We start from the raw sequence: 10,331 nt of genomic DNA, 5'->3' as shown, positions 1-10,331 counted from the left end.
CTGATGCACTAGCAAGAGGCCCCCGGGTGTTATTTTTTTACATTTCAATAAACGTTAAAAAAAGAGCCATTATTGTCGTAAGACAAAAGCGTGCCGTAAGACAAAAGCGTGCACGTTTTTTTTTTCTTGCAATTACAGCAACTAATGAACACATGACAGAACAAGTAACAGAGAGCAATGATGAAACTGACAACCACAGATTTGCACCTAACTGTGGAGAGGAACTCTCTGGATAGGAGACTGAGCAATAGAAGAGCACAGCAGCTGCGGCTGAACCTTCCCATGCAGCTGAACAGAGACGAAGAATACGGCAAATGGACAAAATTAAGGGTTGGGAGTCTTAGTAGCCACTGTACTTTCTTATCAACCAGGCGTATGGCTGGATGGTATAGATGAACAGCAACGTGGGAGCTAGAGGACTGCTTGCTGGCGACACTACTACCACCCAGTAGTCTGTACTCCACAGTACACAGTAGGAGGAAACAAACTGGAAGTGGGACTGCGAATTGCCATGATGTTACAAATGAAAAAAGTGCTGCATGGCTGTCACAAGTCAAGGTCAATCACCCTTAAGGGGAGGTGCCAAAACCCCTTAGAGAGGGGATGAAGACTTAGAGAGAGGATGAAGACATGACATTTGAATCTAGTGGCTAAAAATGAACCATTCATGTAGCACCCCACCGCAAAAGGGGATTGATCTTCACTCATTTCCTGAAATAAAGTTTAAAAGCAATTCATCCAGGGCAGTTGCCACCAGCACCCTAGAGTAGTATGGTGGAAACACACCACAATCTTTGCTTTTGGGGTCTTTTACCGGGCTGTCTACCAAAAAACTCAAATTCTTTTTTTCTAAGGGGGCACCCTGGTCTTAAACAAAAAAAAACAACATGGTTTTTACAGTTAGGACGATAAAAATTGGGTGATGCATGTGGTTTTTCATTGAAATTGTAGATATGAAGTTTGTTTCTGTGTAAAACAACTATATTCAACTTTATTTGGCTTTTATGTTTGATTTTTTGACAGCCTTTGTAAAAAAACTGCTTGAAGGATGCAGCTGAACAAGGTACCGGTGAACTGTGCACAAATCAAGGACTGACTGCCATAAGACTAACATTATCATTATATATGGTCTGTAGCAGAAATGACAGCTGTTTGAAGTTTGGGCCTGGATGGCAACACCAGTTTTCCTGGTTCCCATTTTCTAGGCCCAAACTTCACATGGCTGTAACTTCTGCTACAGACCAGATAGAATGATAATGCTAGTATTATTGCACTCCTTGACTTGTGCACAGTTAACTGGTACTTTATTCAGCAGCGCCCCTCCAGCAGTTTTTTTATAAAGGCTGTCTTAACATCAAACATACAAATCCAAATAAATGTGAATAGAGTCGTATTACACAGAAACAAATTTCATATCTACAGTTTCAATGAAAAACCACATGCATCCCCCGATTCTTATCATCATAACTGTAAAAATAAAGTTTTTGATCAAAAACTGATGTTCCTTTTTAACTCGAAGCTTTCTGGCCAGCTCCGGCCTCAAAGGTCAGCTGCGCCTGATCAAAAGGACTGTCAACGCGGCTTGAGCTCAAGGCATCCTGGAATGAGGACACCTCTCTGAAGCATTTTGCGCATTTAATTAAAGTTTATTCTCTCTCTCTCTCTTGCGACTTGAGCCAAAGTCCAAAATCTAAACTGCTTCGACCGTATCAGAAGGGTGCAGTCTGACAGACAATGGTTTCATAATGAAAGGGACACTGGTTCCATTATGACCATGGAAAGCGTTTTTTCTTGAGGTGCTTGATGTGCTTTTGCTTATCCTCATCGCTTTGTGAAACTCACTGTGTAAAGTTAGCTTTCCTGCAGTGCATTATGTAGCCACATTGAATGTAATCAGTGAGGTCCTGAAAGCTTCACTTTAACAACAGGAGTTACGTGCTTGTCAAGACCCTCGTCTCACAGCAAACTTCTCTTCACCAGCAGGCACAGGCTAGAGCCCAGTCAGCAGGTGCTGCAAAGACATGATGAGAGTATTTAAGCACGAACCTCAAGATGGAAAGGAGGTGGAGCAAAGAGCAAGAGAAATGCATCAGGAGGAGACTGCAAGCTCTGGGATGAGCAAGCTAGGTGTGGTGCTGTCAGGACACTGATGTCATAACCCAAGCCTGGGAACAAGCGGAGCAATAGCGCAGTTGTTCCAGCCTCCTCTGGAACAGCGATTCAGCTTCTCATGACTACCATCTTAGCGACCATGACTGCTCTAAAAAATTTGACACAATAGCAGAGAACCTTTCAGAAATACTGGACTGTAACCCAATAGATGGTATTCACTGAAAATTTCAGAGGGAGATTTCTTCACCCGACAACACTGGAAACCACCACGTCTGTGCCTGCGCATTGTGCCCACACCTCGCAGAAAAAAGAAAACCTCGGTGCATATCGTCTGCACCACTTCAACCTGATTGTCGGCCTTAGTATTAAGAGAAGACCTATTAATTGCACTCAAATTACGTGGTGGTGCTCTCCTTGCCCTCAAGAACTTTGCATCACTGTAGAGTGAAACTGCGGCTATGAACGAAAGCGACACGGCATGCCAGAGGCAAAGCTGCAGTTGCCTGCGACTACCGATGTTGACACAAGTGCCATTTAATGAACAGTTGAAAACAAAAACCAAATATTGCTTTCGAAGAAATGCTTTATGCACACGCCGGTTTATATTTATATTCTATATTTATATTAAATGAAGCCAGTGCACGTGATGCCATCTCCCGAGTTGTGCCATGCTTGCACCGCTCACCCCCTTGCTGGTAGCCATGTGCTCGTACCGTGGTCAACCTCAAGTCTTCACCCCTTTCCTTTGAAATCCTTTGTGTACACGCACAACTCACCACATGCTATCGAAAAAGAAGAAATAAAAACTTGCATCACTAGAAAGCATAGCTGCTACCCCAGCAACAAGTGGAGGGGGCACCCTTTTGTTTGTTTTGCCCGAGACGACTGCCTAGAATGGCGGATTACCAGCCCGCGCATGTGCAGATTGGTAATAGAAAAAGGTCCATTACTGCAATCTCATGGAGTCCGACGTATCACAGACGCTGCGGCACATTCATGGCGGCGCACACACAGGGTCGCCCACTTGTGGGCCACACCAGTGAATACAACCTATGAAGTGCTATACCCACCACCGATATAGCATTATCTAGGTGCAGTCAGAAACACTTTTTTATATGTTTACACGTACTTTCAAGCGTTCGGAGGGTCAACATGGCTGCTTGTCACTGCTTCTGACCGATCATCCATGGGTCGATCCCACCAATCTGGCTGCCACAAATCACGGTAATAACGCGGAAGTCTTCAATTGTGGGCCGGACTGACACACGATTCGCGCCAGGGCTGTCAAGCTGGTGTGGCAACTTTCTGATCGCGGCGTTAACACGCCGCAGTGGTTCGAACACTTTCCCAGTATGAAGGTAGCTATTTCTGTCGTCGTTGGTTTGTCGCATAATGCATGCTTTATTGATGTTTAAGTTCAAGACCTGGCAAGCTTCTCTAGCTCGCCCAGAATTTCTCGATACGCAACTCTGAGCTGACGTGTGAGCACGTCTGTTTGTCGTGTGGTTCCTTGTTAATGAGCCAGACCATGCAACTGAACGGTGCGAATGCAGATTTGATGCTTTCAGCACGTTTCACTTTTTTCTTCGATCAACAAGAGAGAAACTGTCAGTAATGCTCGTAGAAAGACGGGGCGAGTCAGAAATGCTGCTTGGACACTTCCTAGTACCATATAAATAGTGTACCTAATCTTCCTGAGAGCCAAAGCATCATTTTAGGTTGTAGTGAAACAGAACACCCCTGCCCTTTTTCTTGTCCGTTCTCTTTGAAGCACTCCTTTGTTTATGTATTGAAAACCAATTTGTGCAGCGGCACACTTCATTAGTTATTTGTGTATATGGCTAATTTTTCACATTTTAACATTTATATGTTCTCATTGTAGTATGATACTAATCTTGATCAGTGCATTTTTGAAGCAGAGGTGTTTTCTTCAGGTGGCAGTTCCTTTTCTCTACAAAAAAGTGCTTGCTGTAAACAGCATCAAACAACAAAAAAGGAAATCTGTTTTAAGTAAGGAGGAAAAAGGTTTCACGTCAATTTACTGAGACAAAGAGACAAAGATTATGGCACTCACTACACGTTTTGCGGTTCCCGTAGGGCTAACAAGCGATTTGCAAAAAACTGGACAACACTTCCCATGGTGCGGAAACCAAAGATGTACTCCTGCAATTAAAACACGGAATTATCGCTGCCCCTTCAAAGGTAGATAATTGAACCATTTTGGCACTTGATCTTTAGAAAGCTTTGATCGCGTATCACACCAGGCTATTTTGTGTAACGTTGCCACTTTCACTCCGGGTCGTTGCACATACAACTATATCCGTAACTTCCTTTCGGACCACACGGCTGTTATTCAGCTCGGTGACCTACAATCCGACACTATCCATTTCCCAACCATTGGCATGCCTCAAGGCGCAGTATTATCCCCACTCCTATTTAACATTGCCCTAATCCACCTTCCCAGTAAGCTCGCCGCGATCCCTCGCTTACTCCACAGCATATACGCCGATAATATTACGCTGTGGACCACCAGAGGCAGCGACTTTCAAATCGAGGAGGTTCTCTAACAGGGAGCTGACTTAGTTACCGCCGCCGCGCAAGTTGGGCTTGGATGCTCACCTGAAAAATCTGAGCTTTTAATCCTCCCTGCCAAATCAACCGGCAACCCAGCCCAGACACCCACCATTGAGGTCCGGATTGATGGTAGAGATGTTCCCCAAGTGGTAGTCCTGAAAATACTTGGGCTCTGCATACAGCGCAATTGTGCAAACATTAAGTACCTAGCACAGCTGACTTCTCAGGTGAATCAGACGATCGCCCTCATCCGCAGGATTGCTGCCCGCTACAAGGGGTTCAAAGAAACGGAGCGTATCCGGCTGATACAGGCATTTGGGCTCAGCCTTCTCACTTACTCTCTCCCGTATCTCTTGCCCTCGCGTACCGAACTCTCTAAAGTCAACTGCCTCATTCGAAAGACCTAAAAAACGGCGCTACAAATCCCTCAGAGCACTACCACTGCCAGACTCGAGAAACTCGGCATTTACAATACTGCGGAGGAACTCATTGAAGCCCACCTTATCGGTCAGCTAAATAGGCTCTCATCCACCCCCACCGGTCACACTCTCCTTGTTACTCTTAACCTTAAAGCCCCTATCCTCTGCGATGACAGGCTCCCGGTACCAGCCGACATTCATGGCTCCCTCACTATTTACCCTTTACCGCGCAATATCACCCTGTTTTCAACAAGCAGCGTAGGGAACTACGAGCACAAGCACTTACAGAGAAATACCCCGTCCACCCCACTACAGTTTACGTGGACGCAGCTTGCTATTGATGGCAGGATGCATACGCTGTCGCAGTAGTAATCAACTATCCCAACACTCCTCCTCTTAAATCCCAAACAGACCGCACCAACTGACCCGCTGAGGCGGAAGAGGCGGCAATAGGTGACCGGTAAAAAGCGCAAATGCTCATGGGTGCATTGTCTGCTCCCGCGGAGTTCTGTTACTTCCGGTTCGAGAGCTCTCCTGGCCTCCCATACGCCGACGGCTTTCACGCGCGCTTGTGCTTGTTGTTTATCTGTTTCCACTGAAAAAAAAAAAAAAAAAAACCACTCATGCTTCGCACATTCAAGGTGTAACAACAATGAATTCTACTAGGGGCTTCTCTGAAAGGTTAGCACTCTGTGATAAATAAACAACACGCACACACGCACGTGAAAGCCGCCGGCGTACGGGAGACCAGGCGAGATCTCGAACCGGAAGTGGCTGGAGCAGACAACGTACCCATGAGCCTTTGCGCTTTTTATCGATCACCTATTGCGCTAGCCCTTACACATAGGCCGCCCCCTATCACTATCGTCTCGGATTCGAAAACGGCCATTCGAAATAACGCCAGAGGCATGATCTCGCCCCTGGCGCTTGGAATTCTCCTCAAAAATCCTCCTACCATACAAATAAAGCTGATCTGGACTCCGGCCCACATGGGTGTGGGGGGAAATGAGGCACACATAGGGCCGCTCGAGAGCTCACCGTCCGAGCAGGCCCTAGCCTCGAACCCTTTCACGGAGCCCTATCAGCTCGGGACAGTCTCTTGACCTTCCAAGACATTACGGCACATTACCGCCTCTCACGCCGCCAGCTACCCCCCCGCACACCCGGATTTATCCAACAGGGAAGAACGGCTATGGCGACTGGTGCAACCCATACCCTCCCATGTCGCTACCACCTGCACCATATTTATCCTTCCGTCTACCCCTCCACCAACTGCACAGCCTGTGGAGCAGTGGAAACACTGGACCATCTTCTTTGGAACTGTCCCCACAACCCCTATCCTCTCTTAGCAGACGGTGGGCACTGGGCTGAGGCACTGGGCAGCTCCGACCTGTCTACCCAACGGGTGGTCACGGCGAGGGCTGCTGCGGACACCGGTACGCCGGTCACCACGTCCCCTAAGGGGCCTTTAAAGGCTCAATAAAATGTTTGTCCTCCTCCTCCCATGGTGCGGTCACATGCGGTTCTGCACAGATGGCATCTGGCCCCATTTTGTCTGACTGGCAATGAAAACTGCCTGCTTCAAAATAACAAAGACATTTTTAAGCCACATTTATATTCAGGCAAAAAGTGTTGTGCAGCCATTGCATGTAATGTTGCCTAGTATGAAAAATTGTGCTCAATAGGTTTCTGAGGAAAGCTGGTTTCGAGAATTGCATTGTGCCATAGGACAAAACAAAATTAACTATAAATGAAAAACAACACAACAAAAGTCCTGAGTTTTGCCATGCATATTTTTGTGCTCCTTTTCTATCATGTTTACAACCAACATAGCCATACTGTTAATTACATTGCACCTTTGGTCTCATAGGTCACCCAGAAAGGAAATCAACTGAAGTCGAGGAAGTAGTGTAAGGAAAATTCACTTTATATTGTAAAACAACAACAGTATTAATGTATTCTTGAAAGCGTAAGAAACAACAGCCTCACCTGGACCTTTTTCAAATGTAAAATAGTTTCTTCTTGTCTTCTTTTTATTTTATGGTGAAGGAATGGGGCTGCTTCTTTTCCTGCAGCTTGTTAAGTTGGCCATTTTTTATGTGATCAGGTATTTAAGCATTCAGGAGTAGACGTGTCCTGATCAGGTATATCTTGAGTCCAACTGAGTAAAGCGTATTCTGATTTTTATCATGCTAAGGGTCATATTCCGAATGCTCCCCATGAGCACAAACGAGTTGCAGTGAATGAATGAAGATAGCACGGAATTCTTTTATCAACACGTAAATGCCTAAGACTAGTTCACATACTTGAACAAATCACAAGCACACCATAAACTTAATGCGGTTGCCCAGCAGTTGGGCAACACGCCACTATTTAAACTAAATGCATATGTTACTCGATAGTTTCCCTCCAGCTTAGAGACTGCCTTTTCCATGTATTTTCTAGTTCATAAATATACCATAGAATGCTTGGCTGCAGCAGCTCTCATAAATTACAAAATGACAAGAATAAGATGGGCATTGCTTCCACAGATGATCCCTTTGTATCATTCCTGACATGAAATAGCCAAGTGAATCTTTTGACCTTGGTAACAAATTGCTTCAAAGCACAGTGCAAACCGTGATGAACAAACAGCATTGCGTCAGGTGCATAGCCTGCGACACTGTCCAGCTGAAAAAAATATCTAATGTCTTTCTGCTTCATTTTCCCGTGTCTACATATGCAAAGTGCCTTTATTAACAATAAAAGCAGGGCGGTAGGAGGGGTGTAAAACGTTTAAAGAGCGCACTGCAAAATAATGTGACACGGTTTTTTTAAACATTATGTATGAGCTGCCTCACGTAAGAGGCATTTCTTACAACATTCTTAGCCCTGTATGGCTTTCTCACACAGCTTAGATGTCGTGCGAAAAAGGCAACTTAGTCTAACAGCTCAAGGCGAGGTAGGTGCACCTTCTCCCGTTTGCACTCAAGAGTTTACATGAAAAGGCATTAAGTAATTGCATCATAATCGAGTAAACTGAGGTCACTTCACACTATGAGGCACAGGGCAGTGTGGTAGAACTCTCACTCAAGGATCTTTAGCGTAAACCAAGACATCGTGTACAGAAGGTTAATTTTTTTGGCTTTATAAATTCAATGCAGCCCCGGCAGCCAAGAATCGAACCCAAGACATTGTACATCCCTGCAGCCATAGGAAACAATGTGAGATCTGAGCAATCTGGCACCTGAGAAATCTCATTAAGACGAATAAAGCTACCGTGCGATATTACTTAGTGTTTACAAAAACCAAGGATAGACAGCATAGGGGCACTAGATACATCCTTGCTTACACAAAACTCAAGAGTAAAATTAAAAAATATATATATATATGACGCGGGCATCCGAGGCACGGTATATCTATGGTGTTGACTAACACCATGTACTGTGCCCTGGCCGACCACATAATTTATGTGTTCCTGCCTCCACTGGAAGCTGGAAAGCACTGTAAACGGCCCTGTGGTCAGCCATAACCCATTACACGCCCAAGACTACAGTGCAAACTGTTGTGACGGAAACCACGTACGGTGCTGTTTGCCCGAAGGTCACGCCAGCCCACCTCATAGATTGTGCTATATCGGTAGTGCATATAACAATTTCTGGTGGGACTTCACTAGGTGGTACATATAGCATCATCCATAAATTTTCAACAGTAAAAAAATGAAGGTAGTAATTAAGCAGTGCATGAGCTATCCCTACCTCTTCATTGTTTCACTAGTTATTGAAAGACTTGTATTTGAAAATGTCAGGCTGGAATGGATGCATAGACCAGGTTGGTTTTTTGACATTGGCATAAATAACTAAACTTGATTTTTAGTACACACGCTGCTGTCTTCATGGCTATCAACTACCGTGTTACTGTAAACCCTCGCTTGAAATGTACACGGAGTGAGAACGCACTGGTGGATCTAAAGTATACCATCAAATAGAAGCCAGGAAAAGTCGGGAACCCGTTTGGTTGTGACAAGTGGCCTGCACTAGAATGGCAGGATGAGTGCTGCAGGCAGGCTAGGGGCACCGTGACTGCAGTCAGGAGATGCTGCAAGAGAAATAAATGGAACATGAGGAATGAAGCACCGTTGAGGCAGCAGTAAGTAAACAATCTAGGATGACTAAAAAAAGGGCAAACGAAAGCGAAGACCACACAAGCAGTGCTCTTGCCCGCCCTGCGTTATCCAGGTCGTTCCCGCTGAATTTCCATCGGTTATTGAACGCCGATTGGCCCCACTATTAAAGATGAAAACACATAACGACGTAAGCATCCCTTGGCAGGCACTCCGGGCAGCAAAAGTGCTGGATGCAGCAACGAGTGCAACAGGCTAAAGTAGCGTGTTACAACGCCCTCACGAACAACACGCACACACGAAAACCTTGCCAACAGGGACCTGTCACGCTCCTAACTTCACCAACAGATCGTACTGCAAGTTCATTTTTGTTACAATATTAAGATCGGTTAGCACAAGGCACGTTGTCTAGAAAAAGCGTCGAGGAAAACAAGTGATGTTAATGACGCCACATTAAAGAGACAAGGAAACGTCATGGGCGAGACGGGTTTGCAATGCGAGCGAGTTCCCGCGCCGTGCAACAAACCGTCAACAGCTCGCGATCGCCGACAGACGCGAACAGAGAATGCAAGACGGTGAGAACGCGCCGTTAAGAATTTCGTAAACGACGCTAATATAACTGCCGCGAGCAGAAAGCAAGCTTCGCAGTAGGAGATATGCGAACTGATTGCAAACCCGCCAAAAAACACTCACCTGGTCGGCCGATGGTGGACAGTTGAACGCCCACAGATAACTGCAAAGCTGTAGTGCCAGAAGACGCTGGAGCTGTTGAACGACGACTGACAGGGCGACAACCATCGCCAGTTTATGAATTCTTGCGTTGTGAACGCGACTACTTGAATCGCTACGGCACGTACGCCGTGTAGGCAGCACTCGGAAAAATGTAAACATACCGCGCGGGAACGCTACGAGCAAACGTGACGTCACATCCGCCTAGCAATGCTCCTCACCCGCCCAAAAGGTCGGTTAATTCCTCTCCTGAAGGGCAGGTCACCGCTCCTCGCGGTGCGGCGGTGTGCGCCGCGCGCATCCCTCTCCTTCCCCCGCGCCGTGACGTCACGCACCCCACCTCCTCTCTCGGCAGCTGCCGTGTGCCGCTGCGCGCGTCCCTCCCCCTTCGCTCG

The 10,331-nt window shown here is 46.2% G+C and overlaps 1 long non-coding RNA gene across 1 annotated transcript; it reads right to left on the bottom strand.

Moving 5' to 3' along the window:
* Positions 1–621: 621 nt before the first annotated feature.
* On the bottom strand, positions 622–10,107 carry LOC144151685 (uncharacterized). The gene is made up of 3 exons (XR_013318940.1): positions 9,901–10,107; positions 9,063–9,182; positions 622–2,011 (listed from the first exon to the last, which is right to left on the bottom strand). It is a non-coding gene; the product is annotated as an uncharacterized LOC144151685 (long non-coding RNA).
* Positions 10,108–10,331: the final 224 nt, after the last annotated feature.

This window comes from Haemaphysalis longicornis, unplaced genomic scaffold (genome assembly GCF_048455015.1).
Source record: "Haemaphysalis longicornis isolate Haplotype H1 unplaced genomic scaffold, Haemaphysalis longicornis Haplotype H1 scaffold_9, whole genome shotgun sequence".
NCBI lineage: Eukaryota > Metazoa > Arthropoda > Arachnida > Ixodida > Ixodidae > Haemaphysalis > Haemaphysalis longicornis.
Note: the sequence above shows the minus strand (reverse complement) of the source record. Positions and strands in the feature narration are given on the sequence as shown.